The sequence below is a fragment of the Sorex fumeus genome, unplaced genomic scaffold (assembly GCF_029834395.1).
Source record: "Sorex fumeus unplaced genomic scaffold, SorFum_2.1 ptg000008l, whole genome shotgun sequence".
NCBI classification, from domain to species: Eukaryota; Metazoa; Chordata; class Mammalia; order Eulipotyphla; family Soricidae; genus Sorex; species Sorex fumeus.
Genome location: NW_026606065.1, coordinates 27,672,428 through 27,690,787, shown reverse-complemented (window position 1 = coordinate 27,690,787; position 18,360 = coordinate 27,672,428). Strand labels below are relative to the sequence as shown.

At 40.7% G+C, this 18,360-nt stretch overlaps 1 pseudogene; it reads left to right on the top strand.

The window, feature by feature from the left end:
- The first annotated feature begins 14,023 nt into the window (after positions 1–14,023).
- LOC130019559 (uncharacterized) lies at positions 14,024–14,175 on the top strand (annotated as a pseudogene).
- Positions 14,176–18,360: the final 4,185 nt, after the last annotated feature.

Here is an 18,360-nt window from a genome sequence, read left to right as displayed (position 1 = left end):
ACGAAACCTATTCCCACCTGGGGTAGCCCAGCACCTGTAACTTACTGCAGGGACTGGATGCATTTCTGCCAAAAGCCGTTGGCTTTCGAGATTTGTTTCTGAGTCTCTGGGATTATGGCCATGAAGAAGCTTGATCAGGAACCAGAGAGGCCATGCCTCCAATTATATAGCTGAGCCGGAGGTAGTTTGTGGGTGTGTCTCCCACATACCTAACTTTTGGTTCTTTATTTTCTTGGTAAACTTTGCCCCAAGTTTTGGGGTCTGGCCAAAGGCACAGCAGCAATTTTTGGATATCTGAAAGTCTGACGGTGCCATCAGGGCTGCTGAGGCACTCACCTCACAGGTACAGATTGACCTGCTGGCGGCACCATATCCCCATATTTTTATTATTATTTCATGACTATTAGCTTATTTATGATAGAAGTGGATGATTAACAAAGAGTCCATGTCCCTCTCGTGGCCAATTTCTCTTCCCTCTTTGCTGTCACTTACAGATAAGGAGTTCTGTCCCCTTTCCAATATTGCGCCTGCAAGCTTCTCTTACCAACTAAAAGCTTGTTTGGTTTAAGTTAGCCCTTCAGTTTATTCTCTTTATATACCACACATGAAAGAACTCATATGGCTTTTGTCTTCCTTGATTTATTTCCTTGAGCAACCCTCCAGGTTTGGCCATGCCTTCGCAAATGGCAGAATTTCATCCTAGTATATGTAATAGATAAAGCTGGTATGTGTGTGTGTGTGTGTGTGTGTGTGTGTGTGTATGTATATACATATATATGTTATATATAGAGAGAGATGTAAATAGCATTCTATTGAGTATATGGATCACCTTCTGTCTGTTTATCAACTTCTGGGGTTGATTCCAGTTCTCGACTATTATAAATTTTAAAAGCACCTTAGTTTTAACCATATGGTGAAGCAACTCTTTCCCAAACGCTTGCAAGTCAACAAAAGTAATGAGTAGTCCTTCCCACTAGATGCCTGCAACCTGACCCCCAAAACAACCAACCAACCAACTCTCTCTCTCTCTCTCTCTCTCTCTCTCTCTCTCTCTCTCTCTCTCTCCTTTTTTGTGCATTATGGTTTGCAATACAGGTGCTAAACGGTCATCATGTTTGTTCAGAGCATTCAGTATTTTTATTGAGAAGGTAAGTCTGGGGTAGCTTTTATTTTAACTGGTTGGCAGCTTTGGGGTGTGGACGTGACTGCTGGGGCTTTGGGTTTGCCAAGTTCCTGCTCAAGTGCTTGCTCCCACAATCCAAAATCGCCACCATGCCCAGACTCCAACATCTCAGGAAGGATCTCCCTAAGATAGTAATCTGCCGAAAATTCAGCTATGTGGGCTTTGTGACCAAAATCGTTGGCTTTCTCGGGTTTGGAATGCACTACCCCACCCCACACCTTCCTGTACCTCCAGAAGCATCACTATACTTTGGGACACAGAAATGGAGAGCTAAAATAAATTTTTTTAATTTAAAAAAAAAAAAAAACTAAGTGCGCCTGGCCAGATGGCCTTTTATAATGTGTCTCTGGGGGACAGTCCTGCTCACCGGGTCAGCAGTCTGAGTCAGTCCTGACGGAAGGGGAGCCATCTGCAGCCAGCACCAGATTGAGAGTAATTGCTCCCCCGGGGCCTTGACGAGTTTTCAGCAAGATGGGGAGTTCATGCGCCTCTTCCAGACAAAACTCCGAAGGCTAAAGTACCCCACTAGGAGCACGACAGTGAGCAGCTCTGCACACCTCCCAAAAAGATTTTAAATAATCTCCAGCAAAGAAAAAAAAACTAAGTGGAAAACTTTTCTTTGAGGAAAAATGGAAATTCCTGGAGAGTGGAGTGTGAATGTGAGTCTGCCCTGTGAGTACTGAAGACTTGAGGGAGTTTTCCCTTGGGTAGGGTCTCTCTCCCATCGCCATAAACCAACCAGGGATTGAACATCAAGAGCTGAGTGTCTTCTCGATAAGAGGACTTTTAGGGTTACAATAAGATGGGGTAGAAATCATTTATGCCCTTTGCTACTCCACAATAGCCAGTCCCACCAACTTCCCACACAAAAGCACCCCGTTACAATCCATAAATTCAAGTGGACACTTCATTATCACTCTAAATCATTGTGTGCGTTAGGGGTCACTTGGCTGTGTCATTCCATGGATTTGGACCCATTATGGAATGACATGTAACTACCTTTGTATTGTCACTCAGAACAATTTCACTGCCCTAAAAAAGAATCCTCTGTATTTCATTGTAGCCAGGATAGTAAACAATCCAAATTTCCAATGACACATGAATAAATAAGGAAGTTATGTTCTATATACACAACAGAATACTACACAGCTAAAAGAAAAGATGAAACCATGCATCTTGATGTGGCTTGGATGGAACTGGAGGGCATTGTGTTAAGTGAAATAAATCATAGGAAGGACAAATGCCAGGTGATCTCACTCATCTGTGGCATATGGAGAAACAAAACAAAGGACTAAATAGTATCAAATGATGATAAGTTCTTGGTCTGAGATTGCAAAACTGAGACTACCGTGGGGGTGGGGGGGACGGATGTGGGGAGTGAGATGTAAACTTAAGGATGAAGGGAATCAGGAACTTTGGTGGTGGTACAATATTTTTAATATTTTTATTCATGAGACTATTAAAATCAACACTATTGTAGCCATGTAATCTAAACAATAATATTTTTTCTTATCTTCTTTATTCTTCCTGTTCCTCTTTCCTCGCCATTCTGAAGAAAACTGATCTTTTGAATTTTCTCCATAATTTTGTCTTTCCCAAAACCTGTATATTTGGAATGTAAATTATGTCACCTTATCAGACTGGTTTCTTCCACTTAGTAGTAGTCATTTAATTTTCTCCATGTCTGTTCATGACTGGAAACTAATTTCTTTTTAGTTCAGTCCATGGTCTGGATGGACCACGCTTTATTTATCCTCTTGCCTGCTGAAGAACATGCTCAAGTTTTTGCAATTTTTAATAAAACTGCTATAAACATCTGCATGCAGCCTTTTCTGTAAATGAAGTTTTTAACCCCTTTGTTAACACAAAAAAAAATGTAATGACTAAATATAAATGGTTATTTCAGTAAAATCGGGTCCTGATTTTATTCATAGTAATTTAATTTCTTGAATGCCTGTTGCTTTTATTTTGATATTGTATTTGGTTCATCTTAATTGGTGGAGAAATGAAGGTTATAATTGGTGATTATAAAACTACTGAGGCATAGACAAAAATGCAAATGTGGTAAGAGATGGGTTGCTCTTCATTAGATTCCACTGGCGTTTAAATATTTCTATTTTGAACATTTTTTTAACCCTACATAAAACGCGAGATAACAGCATCACCATTATGCCTACCACTCAGAAGTTAGAACTTTCCAGAACTCTGGCACCCCTCTTTAAGGTTTTCTTTTGGTTGTTTTTCCTGAAGTGGAGCATTGTTTTTGTTTTAACTAACATAGTTAAAGAAAATCTCAAAGGTGCTATCAACCCAGCACTAAATAATTTCAATACTCATTACACATCACATGGTCATTAACTCATGTGAATTCAAAAACAATATCACAGTTCAATAATGTAACACAGTCAAATTCCTAACAAAGATCTTTTATCTTTTTCTCAAGCACTCCTCTACCAAGAGAAATAATTCCTCTAATGGGAGTTACCTCCAATCTTTGGTTTTAAAACATCGTGATTAGCCCTTTCATCAACCAGTCCTTCCTAAAAGAATATGATGGTTTCCTTTATTTTGGAACTTTTATCCCAACTCATATAGTTTTAGATATTCATTTTACACATTCAGGAACCTTATAAGATCACGTGACTCCTCTGAATTTTGGTAGAAAGTTGAGAAGAATGTTTACTGAGAACTTTCATTGAAACATAATAATGAGCTTGAATTGTAGTAAGCAAAGATAGCCAATGTCAAAGACAGACAAATATGACATGAATTGTGCCATGAACAAAGATACAGCTAGCCCAGCCCTGATTCTCCTGAAAAGAAAACGTCATTTGGCTTGCACTCTACTGATTCTTGATAACAACAAAACTTAAAATTTTTTCTAGTTTCTTCTAATCTAGCATTTTCTGGCCTCCATCTCCCTGAGTTCTTTTTAATCAAAAGACGCCTTTGGATATCTGAGTCAGTGTTAGGTCAAGTGGCAGATTTTTATATTCACCATTTGTTCAGCAAAATGGATATTTTTTTCCAAAATGGAACTTTTAAAAGACAATCAATAAATCACTCTGTTACATGAAAAGTGAACCAGAAAAAAAAAAAATCAAATAATGGTTGTGGTAAGAATAATTATGAAATTATAAAAATCACATTCCCTGATGCTCATTCATAAAGCAGAGATGAACCCATTTCAATATTTGACACATAATTCTAATATAACCTTCCTTTTCCTTTTTCCAAGAAGCTCAGAGTCACAACCTCAGGTCCCAGGTCTCTAAATATAGAAAATCAGTTTAAATTATGAACAGAGGACTGTAAAATGGTCAGAGAATTTTTCTAAGCTGCTGCAGTCCCAGTTTTCATGTTTTTAATATAAATGATGAATCATGAATAACAAAGCCACCTTGTCAGCTCTCTCCTTGGCAGAATCTCTTCCTCCCTGCCCTCTGGTATAAACATCACCAGATTAGCTTGTGAGGTAAGCAGACAGCCCCCAGCCCTACCTTTGACTCCAATGGTGCCCAGACTATTTCACTGCTGAGTCTTTCTTGTGCCACTATAAAAACTTGAATTCAAAGGCCACTTTCTTAGTGGTAGGAAGAAGCAGGGGCTCTCAAACTTTACAACACATTAGTATCACCTGGAAAGCTTTTAACAACCCAGTTGCTCGAGCCCCCACCAAGGCCAGTACAATGGGCTGGCTGAAAGAGGACCTCAGGAATTGTCTGTACCTTTTAGAATGTCCCAGGGAGTTTTAATAGACAGCCAAGTCAAAGAATCGTATTGCGTGTAGCAAGTCCACATAAATATCTAGTTCTCTGCCTGGCCCTTGGCTTTCAGTGGCAGCGAGAAGGATCACATTGTCTTGAATCATATAATCATTTCTGTGTGTTTCCCATTCTTACCATTTTGTTACCTGAAGTATCTCCAGACTGTTTGAGAGAGTAAGATTTGTCAGGAGATTTTGGTTATCTTTGCTTACTACAATAAAGCTCATTATGATGTTCCAATAAATGCTCTCAGTAAACATTCTTCTCAACTTTCTAACAAAATCCAGAGCAGATGATCATACAAGGTTCCTGAATGTGTAAAATGAATGTCTAAAACTATATAAGTTGGGATAAAAGTCCCAAATCAAAGGAAGCCGTCATATTCTTTTAGGAATGAGTGAGTGATGAAAGGGACCTCAGCCCCCACCCTCACCCTGTTTTGTTCATTGAGATGATCCTCTCCTTTTCTGTCTCTGCATCTACTCAAAGTTCAAGATGCCCAGAGAAAAGTAGAAAGTTCCTTTCACCAAGCACAGTTCCATAGTGCATGGGGTGGGAGAGTGAAATATTCTGGGATCTCTCAGTGCAAAGCTTTGTCATCACTTGGGGTTACCAGAGGGTTGAAACATCTGATTCACCATTTCCAGCTCTATTCAGTGACATAATCTGCCTGTATTGATTGCTCTTTTATACAATTACATATTTACTTTCATTTCAGTTTTGTTCAGAAATTGCCCTACTTAATTTCGCAGGGTCATGACCAATGATTTCAAGAACATGATCAAACAGTCACATCTCTGAGTGGAGGGACATCCACCTTCAGGACTGCAAGACTGATTCCTTTCCTTTTGGCCTGAAATTAAAATATATGTTAATTAATATGAGATGAGAAGTGATGACTCTGTTCTTAGTCAAGTAATTACTGCTTCAGGAAAACAAGTGGTGTTATTGCTACATGCATACGCCGCCTCATTTTTATATTGACATGCATTATAAGTGTGTGTCAACCATTCTCAGTTGATTTATCCCACGAAGATGAATAATTTTCTGCAAGACTTGTTAGATCAAATTTAGGATTGAAAATTGACAGATGAAAAATTGAACCTCTCAAGTAAGCCAAATATTTGAACCAAACAACATGAAATTTCAATCTCTGTCTCTTTAAGACCTAAATCCTTATATCCAGCTATAGCTTAGAGAAATAAATAAATACCTTCCTCCCCAAAAAAGAATCATTCTTGTCAAGCCATTTCTGAACTCATGACAGTAAGATGTTGAGGACTTGTGCACAGCAACATTAAGTTTCATCTCTCTGTGTTTGCTGTTCAACTATTACTGAGATAACAGTCATTTCTCAACTCCTGTTTACTACTCACAACAGTAACGTGTGGTTAGAAAAAAGAAATTGAATTTTCACTCAATGTTTAAATGGGTGTTCCTTAGCCACTTTCCAATCATGGTTCCCTTCCAACCTTGTTTCTCTTCTCTGATATCTTCTCTGATACCCCTATTGCACTGGTTAGCCCCTGGTCTCACACCCTCCCCCCAACCCCATTTAAACAATTTTCACCTACAATTCCCTTGGGATATCCTGAGGGTCACCAGGGGTCCATATGATGGCCCTAATAAAAAAAAAACACTGATCTAAACAACATTTGTTACGATCATCTCCTGTTTACCCCATTGGTAAGGCAAGGGTTTCCCACACAACAATGCTAGTCACATACAATACACCACGCTGCACTCCTCTGATGAGAGTCACACAGGCTGACAGTCCAGGAGAGATGCATGCCTGTGCAAGGTCCGCTGGACCTGAGTAACCTTTACTCTGGGACAGAGAGAACAAGTGGAGACTAAAAGAGGCAAGCTTTGTAGTGTAGACTCCTGGGAGGAGGTGAGTATGACTGACTTATTTGAATATTTCTGTGGACTAGCAGGGCACCAAAATTCACAACACAGGGATATGCAGACATCAATCCCCATGGTGAGCAAAGCTGTTTGCTTTGGGGTCCCTGACACTGGGAGCAGACTGGGTAGGGAAGCCTCGCAGCTAGGGTTTCCCGAGCATCCCAGTTTCTCCCAGATACCAGCACGCACGGACAGTGGGTCTTAAGCATAGATCTTAAACAGCCTTTCACCTTGGGTTTTCTGTCACTAGCAGGTTGCTAGGTAATGAGGTAGATAACCTAGATAACCGGTGTCAGAGTTTGGAGCATGCTCAGAGGTTGCTTCCCATTTAACTGTGTATCCCATTTCAGCTGTAAGTTTATGTAAATAAGAGCTATCTTTGTTCTTCATGATAGCCCTCACTCTACCCAAATAGTGCTATATTAATTCATCAATTGATTAACACCTAGATAAGCCCTCTAAGAGTTACTACACTTAAACATCCTTAAAACTGATGACGCTGTGGTGTTAGTTTCAACTTGGCAGGAGACTATGGCACTGACATTACCACCTTGTCATCTCCCGTTTCTCAATATATCCCAATCTCTCTCCACTTCTGAAGGTTCTCAGGAAAACAAGTACTGAGTCGAACTTGCTTATAATTGCCGTTTTGATACAAAAAGATGACCTTGGTAGAAGCCAAGGATAAAATAGAGCCAACCTCAGTCAGGGAAGGAATGAGTATGATTGTCGTGGCCAGAACATGCCACTACGAATCCCTCAGCCTTCAGGAACTGTCAGGAGCAGTACACTCAATTGTGCTGCTCTCTTCAGCACAGATAATTCTGGAAAATGAGTCAGCCTTTTTGCCTCCGCCTTACTCCCTCTTTATAATTCAAAGCCCAAACCCACTCTCAAATAGTGTTTCTTAAATGTTGAGTCAAGAACAAAATATACCGAGAGACAATTGTTTAAAGTTAATTTAGCACTCTCTGCCCAGAGAAGAAGTAAAATAATGAACACTGATGTCCAGATGGCTTTTAACTAATTGGATTAAATCATACCTAAAATTCATGAACTTTCTTCTGATGTAGTGGAATTTTTAATTTTTGCTGATGATAATTTAAGAGACGAGGCACCACAATCATTTGAACATGACATCAGCAACAAGATAACTATAAAATTTCTACATATTAAAAAAAACTACATTTCTACTAATATTGTAAATATTAGTCCCTCTCCATTTTCTTCCTAATAATCTTTAGTAGAAAACAAAAATAGAAGATTGCAATCTTTATTTTGATCAGATTCTGGAATTGGAGATTATTTAGTCTCAGCAAACTTCAATTTATTCATCTGTTTACAATAGGAATAATACTTGCCTTCATTTTCAAAATAAATGAGATAGTATTCATAAAACACTTTAAAAGTACAAAATGTTAATGTACAAATATCAGATACTCTGAGAACAAAAGTTCTTAGCTATTTTCATTAGCTATATTTCATCCTGCTTTTCCCTTGCATCCTGCAGCTATTTTTCAGTTAATAAGTGAAATTAAAACTCAAATATTGCCATGATTATTAAAACTGTGCTCTGTAATTTCACCATTCATAGATGGAAACCCAGGATTTGAATTCAAGCTCCAAACCCAAGTTCCAAATGTATCTCATCTCTGTAGTAATCTAGGAGTATGGCTTCTGAGTCAATTGTCTAGATTAGAATCTTGTTCTGCTATCCCTTTGCTGTACAAACACATCATTTAATCTCTCTGAGTCTCTGTTTCAGTGACCATAAAATAAGGATTATAGAATAGCAGATAAGGTGGTTGCCTTGCATGTGCCTGACCCAGGTTTAACCCCTGGTACCCCATCGGGTACCAAGTTCTTAGTATGCCAGTAGTAATCCCTGAACACTGAATCAGGAGTAAATTCTGAGCACCACTGGCTGTGGCCCCAAAACAAAACAAAATCAGAATGAAAATGTTCCCCCTTGAGGATTCTGTTGAGTATGAAAGAGTTTCACTTAGGCCATGCACTCAGACAGTCATTGGCTCATAGGAAACTACTTGGTTGTTATTTGGACTCATATTTGAATTTAGAGTGCTAGAGTACCTGTATTTTACCAGGTAACTTTAATTCAGTAGTCTGTTTTGTCTTTCCAGTTTTCATTTTAATTCATGAGGCCCTCCCGTTGATCGTCGATTTGCTCGAGCGGGCCCAGTAACGTCTCCATTGGAGACTTTGTTGTTACTGTGTCTGGCATATCGAATACTCTCGGTAGCTTGCCGGGCTCTCCGAGAGGGGCGGAGGAATCGAACTCGGGTCGGCCATGTTGGCCGCTTGTAAGGCGAACGCCCTACCGCTATGCTATCGCTCCAGTCCTAATTCATGAGACAAAAGAAAATTTTTTTTAAGTTTTTTTCATAGCCCAGTTTTTTTCTGTACATTTAATGATGTATAGAATTACTGTGCTGACTGTCTATGGAGTACCTACCATTGTATTTCTTTGATATTTGCCACTGTCACTGTCCTCCCATTGTTCATCGATTTGCTCAAGCAGACCCAGTCACATCTCTATTGTGACACTTGTTACTGTGTTTGGCATATCGAATACCTCATGGGTAGCTTGCCAGGCTTTGCTGTGCAGGAGAAATACTCTCCATAGCTTGCCAGGCTCTCTGAGAGTGGCGGAGGAATCGAACTTGGATCAGCCATGTTGGCTGCGTGCAAGGCAAATACCCTACCCACTGTGCTATTGCTCCATATATATCTTTGATATATCATCACTTGATCGCTTGATATCTCGTTACTCATCAATATGCTCAAGCGGGCGCCAGTCATGTCTCCATTCATGGCTGTTGCGTGCTAGCATAGCTCAATGGCATCTGCTCATTCTAGGAACATGAAGAGCGTCAAACCGATCATTCAGGGTCTTCACGAAGAAGTCTGACCATCTCGTAGGTGGGCGTCCACACGCTCTTTTGACATCCCGTGGAATCCAGTTGGTAATGGCTCTAGTCCAGCGGTCATCTCTAAATCTTATTACGTGTCCAGCCCATCTGATTTCCGATGCCTTGGCAAAGGAGACAGCATCCCTGATTCTCGAGCATTGACGGAGATCGGAACTCCAGATTCTTTCTCTCATTTGAGTGAAGTGTGACACTCCAAGCATAGCTCTTTCGATTCCTCTTTGAGAGACCCGAATAGCGTTCTCATCCTGTTTTCATAGGGCCCAAGTCTCTGAGGCATATGTTAAAGCAGGAAGAACAGTGGAATCAAAGAGATGTGCTTGGAGCTGGAGGTTCTTTGTCATATGATTATTCAATTGCAAATTGGAGCGATAGCACAGCGGTAAGGCGTTTGTCCTGCACGCAGCCAACATGGCCGACCCGAGTTCGATTCCTCCGCCCCTCTCAGAGAGCCCGGCAAGGTACCGAGAGCATTCGATATGCCAGACACAGTAACAACAAAGTCTCCAATGGAGACGTTACTGGGCCCGCTCGAGCAAATCGATGATCAACGGGAGGGAAAAAAAAATTTAATTAATGAAAAGGAGTCACATAAAAATTAATTTTATATAAATGCAACTCATTGACACAAACCTTTATTTATTGCTAAAGAAGTTGAATTTGGAGAGTTAGTTAAGCAATTTGACAAAGGACAGAACAGTCCCCAAGTAGATTCAATCCACCACTAGTAGACTCCAGAGCAATTGACGCCTCTCAGAGAGGATGCCTTTCCTCTGGTGGGAGAGTTTCACATTTGATACTGATGACTCAGTTGTCTTAATGTTTTGGTTTGGAAAGGGGTGACATCTAGATTTAATAAGACTAAATGTTTTCCAAAATAAATAAGCTTTCTGACTTCTCTAATTACAACATATATAAGTTTTGACCTTCTTTCACTAAGCCTAAATTTAGAAACTCAGTATCCTTAGAGCTCATGTAGCTAACTGGAGACTTTGAAAGAGCCTTTGTCTCAAAACCTGCTAGTTCAATTAATCCAACTAAGTGTTTCATCCCACTTATGCCCATTAGCCAAAAGGAAAGAGAAAACTAAAGGGAATGCCCTGCCACAGAGGCAGGGTTGGATGGGAGGATGGGGGATGGGAGAGATACTGGGACCCGTGGTGGTGGAAAATGGGCACTGGTGAAGGGATGGGTACTTGATTATTGTATTACTGAGACCCACGCACAAAAAATTTGTAAGTCTACTGTACCTCATGGTGTTTCACTAATAAAAAAGTATAAAAAACATAAATAAATAAATAAATAAATAAATAAAAGAAGGACAAGGATCTGAGTGACAATTCAAGAGGTTTTGGAGTGTGTACTCTCTGCATGCAGATTTGATCCCCAGCACCACCTGGACACAGGAGCACTGCCAGGAGTGACCCCCATTTGCCCCACCCTGTAAGCAAAGAGCCAGGCATAACCCCCAAGCAACATCGGATGTGATCCCCCAAAAACAGAAAGAATCCTATCTCTGCCTTCTAGGTCAGCGTCTCTCAGAGGACCACAGAGGAAGAGCACTCTTGGAGAGAACTCAACAGAAAAACTCACTAAGCAACTGATTCTAAGATAGACCCCAGGGCAAACCCTCCAGCAACTTTTCCCTACCCCATTTGAAAAGCAAACATTGCCCTAGGGAGGGAGATTTAGCATGCTAATGAAATAGGTACCCTTGCCAAGGCAGGATTCCATTCCAGACAGCAAGAAGGAAAACTGTGGTGCCTGCTATGGTGGAGAGATCTGAAAGTTCACTGGGATTTACTGGGAGACCCTTGCCAAGGATAGCAATCAGCGTCTCTCCTAGTCTGTCTCTCCTGTCTCCTCTGAGATCAAACATAAAGAAGAAATCTTCTTCAGGACCAGTATTCTCCTGTGTCCTATGTCCTTCCCAATGTCCACAGCTGGGCACACGCATTCACCTGTAACACCCTCAATTCACAAACCACAGTATCTGAAACATTGGAAATACTCTAGTTTTCCTTGAGTATCATTTGGTGGGTAAGGGAAGGTGAGGGTCTAAAACCAGTCTAGCCACACTGTCACCTGGGGTCCTGAACAGGGCAAAATGTCTGAAAATGCAAGGTATTGTTTCAAGACAAAGGGTAGGAGAACATGGAATTTCCTAGGAGGAGACACTTCTACTAAAACCACCACCAGGAACATTTGGAACTTTTCCTGCTTACAGAAGTACCTGGAATAAGTGTTCAAACTCACGGGAGCAGGACGTTGATGAAACAAAGCTCACATACGTGGTTTCTGATTCCTCTGACTATTGAGAAGATAGCCATCATCATCTCTGCTCCTCTGTGTATGAAAATGAGGAAGCTGGGTGTGATGGCTACTGTGATTCAGTCATATAAGTATTCAATACCCATCCTAACCCTGTATGGTCCCCATCGCTGTAGAGTGTGGTCCAGCGCCCCCAAAAGATTGAGTCTATGGTGTCCAGATAGACATACTTTAAGAACTTGATATCAAATAACTAAATATCTGACTCTCAATATTTTATAATGGATACTTCTTTATGGCTATTTTTTAATGTCAAAATTAGAATTCTAAAATTCTAAAAGAATTCTATAAGAAACTTGGTGTGTGTGTGTACAAAATTTGGTTTAAGGAGGAAATGGTCCATTTTACTTTTTGACAATGCTAAAGATAAGAATCAAATAAATGTTATATATACTAACAAAATTTTTTCAGGGGTCTATCATTCTCACAGTTAAATAACAAGGAAATCAAATTTTTAAAAAAGGAAATGATGATGAAGAAAAAAAGGAAATGATGAGTTTAAAGACAAGAAATTAGTATGGAGGAGTTTGGAGGGGTGGTGACAGTACAGCAGGTAGGATTCTTGCCTTGCCTTGTAGGTTCAGTCCCCAGCATCCTATATGGTTCTCTGAATACCACCAAGATTGATCACTGAGTGCAGAGTCAGTGATAAGCTCTGAGCACCACTGGTGTGATCCCAAACACCCCCCCCCCATGGGTCTATGGCAATAACCTCAAAGATCAAAGATTCAGTTTCTATCCCCAGCACCACATGTCCCATCCCCTTCCCCATCAGGACAACTATATGTAGCCCTGGAGTCCTCAGAGCACTGCTAGGAGGGAAAAAAATAGATAAGAAATATATGAAAGAGAGATGCTTCCAGACCCCATTCCAGGCTGAGTCTCATTCAGGACACCCCAGAGGGGTGAGCCCTCCATCCGCCCAAACAGATCCCTGGCAGATGAAAATCTCCAGAACCCAATCATTGCCATGCTTATGGCCAATCTCCACAGGCTCAAGACAAACCTCATTCATGAATGAATCTGTTGAAAAATTCAGGTAGGGAGGTTGTGTGACTGAAATTTCCAGGCTCTCATGGAGTCAGGGATGGGTGAACTCCTCTCAACCCCCTGTTCTTCTGGGAGCCTGGCAGTCACGCCCATGAACTGCCTCTAGTGCCATATAAGCTCACTAACTGGCAGGATCCAGAGACACAAATGAATCTTGGAAGAAAGCATCATGCTGCAGAAATGTCTCCAGACCCCAAAGTCATCACCCAGTTAAAAATTAAACTCCAGCTATTTAAAATTTTAGAATTCCTGAGGGGTGTGGCTGTACACCACTGATGTACCAGGAGTAGCACACCACTTTGATGGGATGTAAAGCAGAAGACAACCAATGTCACTTAAAAGAAGTATAAGCACACAAAGCTCAACCTGTAACAACATGTTAGTAACCTCACATTCGAGGGCTTAATGGCTCCAGGGTGAGATACAACAATCTTCACACACTTTCTTTCAAGGAAACTGTTTTTGATCATTTTTAGAAAATTATTCTTAACAAGCAATACAAATTAAATTATTTAGGGCTTGCTATTTGGGCAGGCTTGGGTGGTGATTGGGAAAATTTCAAAATAATGGTGGTGGGAAGGTGTAATAGTAGTGGGATTGATGTTGGAATAGTGAATGTAATAAATCACTGTGAATAACCTTTTTAAAAAGAAATATAACTAAGTCTACTTCAAATTAAATATTATTAATTCTTACCTGGAAAGAGGATGGATGCGACTGATGCCAGTGTGCGTGCATTTCCCAAGGTGTTGAAGATCAATGGGCTAGACATGTAATGCAATTTGAAGATGACCGCTAGGCTAGAGTCATGAGTAACAAACAGGATGTCAAGTGATCAAGTGACCTGGCAAGGGAAATACCATGATCACAAAGGTGGTTTTCCCAGGGGGAGACTTAGCCATTGCACTATGGATGTGCTATAATTTCCCCAAAAGAGTGAAACTTTACTAATTTGTGGTGTGGGGGGCTGCGTTCACACTCTCCCCTGGAAATAAAGGAGAAAATTAAATATTACTAAGTTATAAAACTCCAAGTTCTAATCTATAAAATAACAGCACAGGCTTGCTCGTCAAACCTGTGTTCTCCCTTGAACTCATATCTCACTTTCACTTGTCTTGATGTCTCTGCTTGATTTTCCCCTCTGTAGAAGCCTGTGTTCTCTCCTGAACATGTAATTCCTCTCTATCACTCCCCTTGAGTCTTTTTAAGCAAGTGTCATTCAATAAAAACTAATTTGCTTCACTAAACAATATAAAAATAAAAATGAAACAAGAGCACACACCATGAATACCCAAGGGTAACATAGTGCAGAAGAAAAGAACAAAAACATGTAATAATATCTTTCATTGTACAAATGTTTACTATGATAGAGACTTTGAAAAGTACTTCTATTAACAAGAGAAGCAACTTTATCCTCATTATGAAAATTTCTATCAGCATTATCTCATAGGTCTTTTTTTAATTTTTATTTTATTTTTATAGTTTTTCATAATAATTCATTACATTTAATATTCAAACACCAATCCCACCATCATTGCACCTTCCCACCGCTATAAGAGGAAAGTGTATGAAGATTGTTGTATTTCATCCTGGAGCCATTAAGCCCTTGTATTAGAGATTACAAAGATGTATATTAAACCCAAACAAATGCGTGCTACTCTTGATACTTCCATGGGGTAGAGTCCTCATAGGTCTTAAGGCCTTTGAATATTATTTGTCAGTATAAGAAGCTAATGGTAACTTCAAAGATGTCATGCCACTGGCCAAGCAAGTGAAAACAGAAACAGACAAATGGGACTATCTTAAACTAAGAAGCTTCTGCACCTCAAAAGAAACAGTGACCAAAATACAAAGACAGTCTACAGAATGGGAAAGGATATTTGCCAAATACACATCTGACAAGGGGTTGATAACAAGGATATACAAGGTACTAGTTGAACTCCACAAGAAGAAAATACCCAACCACATCAAAAAATGGGGCGAGGAAATGAACAGAAACTTTCACAAAGAAGAAATCCAAATGGCTAAAAGGCACATGAGAAAATGCTCTACATCACTAATCATCCAGGGAGATGCAGATCAAAACAACAATGAGATATCATTTCACACCACAGAGACTGGCCCACATCCAAAAGAACAAAAGCAACCGGTGCCGGAGCAGATGTGGCGAGAAAGGGACCCTCCTTCACTGCTGGTGGGAATGCCGACTGGTCCAACCCTTTTGGAAAACAGTATGGACGATTCTCAAAAAATTAGAAACTGATCTCCCATTTTACCCAGCAATACCACTCCTGGGAATATATCCCAGAGAGGCAAAAAAGTATAGTTGAAGTGACAGCTGCACTTGTTTGTTCATTGCAGCACTGTTTACAATAGCCAGAATCTGGAAAAAACCTGAGTGCCCAAAAACAGATGACTGGTTAAAGAAACTTTGGTGGATTTACACAATGGAGTACTATGTAGCTGTTATAAAAGATGAAGTCATGAAATTTACATACAAGTGGTACTACATGGAAAGTATTATATTAAGCGAAATGACTTAGAAAGAACGGGATAGACACAGAAAGACTGCATTCATCTGGGGAACATAAAGTAACAAAATCGGAGACTAACACCCAGGAGTGGCCGTGATTAGGACCAGGAATTTTGCTCCATGACTTGGAGGCCAGCCACATGTGCTAGGGGAAAAGGAAGCTCAGATAGAGAAGGGAGAACCAAATAAAGGGTATTGGGAGGATCCTCCCAGGATGGGAGAAGCATGCTGAAAGTAGACTATAGAACAAACATGATTGCCACTCAATGCCTCTCTTGCAAGTCACAGGACCCAAAAGGAGAGAGAAAGAGAATGAAAGGGAATGTCCTGCCACAGAAGCAGTAGTAGAAGAAGTAAGAATCACCAGATCACTGAACTGATACATGGTTCCAAAGAAGCAGGTGCCTCGGGTTCATATTTCCATGATTCTTCCACCTCCATTTGAGTCAGTCAGCATGGAGGCTGATACCAGACATGCATGACATTTAATTGCTCACCCTTTCTCCCCCTTCCTCTCCCTTCTCCCTCTCCCTCTCCATCTCTATCTCTGTCTCCTCCCCCCCCCCCCCTCTCTCTCACACACACACACCAAGCTTCCAAGCTTCCGGACTTCAGCCTTGTGTATGATACACAGATTGTTCCTCTTAGTCTGCAGACACCAATGCTCTTACTACAAAAAACAGCTGCTCCTTTTGGGAAATGTAAGTCCATCTTTACTGCTTTTTTCCCTCTGTAAATTAGAAGTAAATAGTTTGCCACCTGGATGCTTTCTGGTCTTTAACTTCTGTTTGAATGCTAAAACAAATCTGGCCAGTTGGTTTAAAGTAATGCTTCACATGCCCAGATTAGAAATAAAAGTAAGGTGTTCTTGGTGTTCTCATGTTTTTCTCTTATTACTAAAGCAACACCTTAACTAGATTATAGCTTCTTCTTCTTTTTTTATATCTAAGCAGCATACAGTAGAATCATTCAAAATTCACTACAGACAACTAAACAAATGATCTGGTACTATATGCAATAGGTCCTTTCCTTGAATCTCTACTATGTGACACCAAAGAAAGTGTCACAGGGTTTTCTCCCCTGATCTGCACGGGACGGGCATGGAGGCCCAGCTCTGGGCAACAAAGCTATTCCAACCAGGTACAGCCCGCCCCCAAGGGCCTGGGACCCTCTCTAGGCATGCGCAGCTAGCCCCATCTCCTAGAAAGCCGGTTTTCTCCCTTGATCTGCGCGGGACGGACACGGAGGCCCAGCTCTGGGCAACAAAGCTGAACGGCTCCTATTCCAACCAGGAGACGTTCCCAACTCCTCGCCCAGTTCCAGAGACTCTTTCCGGAGCCGCAGCCGCTAACGCAGTCGCGAAATATTTTCCCACTACATATGCCATAGGAACCATAAGCTAACTTCTTAGATAGAAACTTCTCTAGTTTAGCTCAGCCACTAGAAACACAGTAGCCAATAACTCATAAGGCTATCTTAACTCACACTGCATATCAAACAAAATAGTAACAGTGAACGTGAAGGACTAAACCACACTTGTCACAATGGTAAAGCAACGCAAAAGCCCACCAAACTTTCTTATTGAAGAGTCTAGCCCAGATGACACCAACAGTACTGTAGTGCTAGACAACCTCTCTGACAAGGAATTCAGAAGGGAGCTACTTAGGATGCTTAGGGAACTAAAAGAAACAATGGAAAGCAACGCCAATAGAAGACAAGAGGATTTGAAGGCAGAAATGAGGAAAATGCAATCGGAAATGTCAGACCTGAAAAATCTCGTAGGCGAATTGAAAAACTCAGTGAAAGGCCTCAGCAGCAGAGTAAGGGCTGCTGAGAACAGAATCAGTGAGCTCGAAGATGAAGTTCAGAGACTCTCCAGAAAAGAGCAGAAAATGGAAAAGAGACTCACAATTCGGGAACAGATGGCAAGAGAAGATCGTGATGAAGCCAAGAGTGGTAACATAAGAATTATTGGAGTACCAGAGGTACAGGAAGAAAACCTTGATGAAGAAGAAACTGTCAAAGACATCATTGCTACAACGTTTCCAGAGCTGAAGAAAACTTGTGACCACATTCAGGAGGCCCGAAGGGTACCAGCTAGAAGAAATCCGAATAAAAATACCCCAAGACACATTCTGATCAAAATGACCAAAACCTTAGACAGAGACAAAATTCTGAAAGCAGCAAGATTGAAGAAAGAAATCTCTTACAAAGGAGCATCCTTAAAATTCACAGCTGATTTTTCTGATGAAACCCTCATGGCCCGAAAACAGTGGTGGGACATAGTGAAAAAACTCAATGAAATAAATGCCTCCCCAAAAATACTTTACCCAGCAAAACTCTCATTCATAATAGAAGGAACAACACACAGTTTCACAGACAAAAAACAGCTCAGGAACTTCATAGACTCAAAACCATGGTTACAAGAACAACTAAATGGGCTACTTTAAGGCAAGAAAGGCCCCTCAAATACACCAAATTTCAACAGAACTATGGGACAAAATCCCATAACAATAATCTCTCTCAATGTCAATGGGCTAAACGCACCAATTAAAAGACATAGAGTGGCAGGATGGATTAGAAAATTGAACCCAACGTTCTGCTGCCTGCAAGAAACACATCTCAATAGTCAAAGCAAAC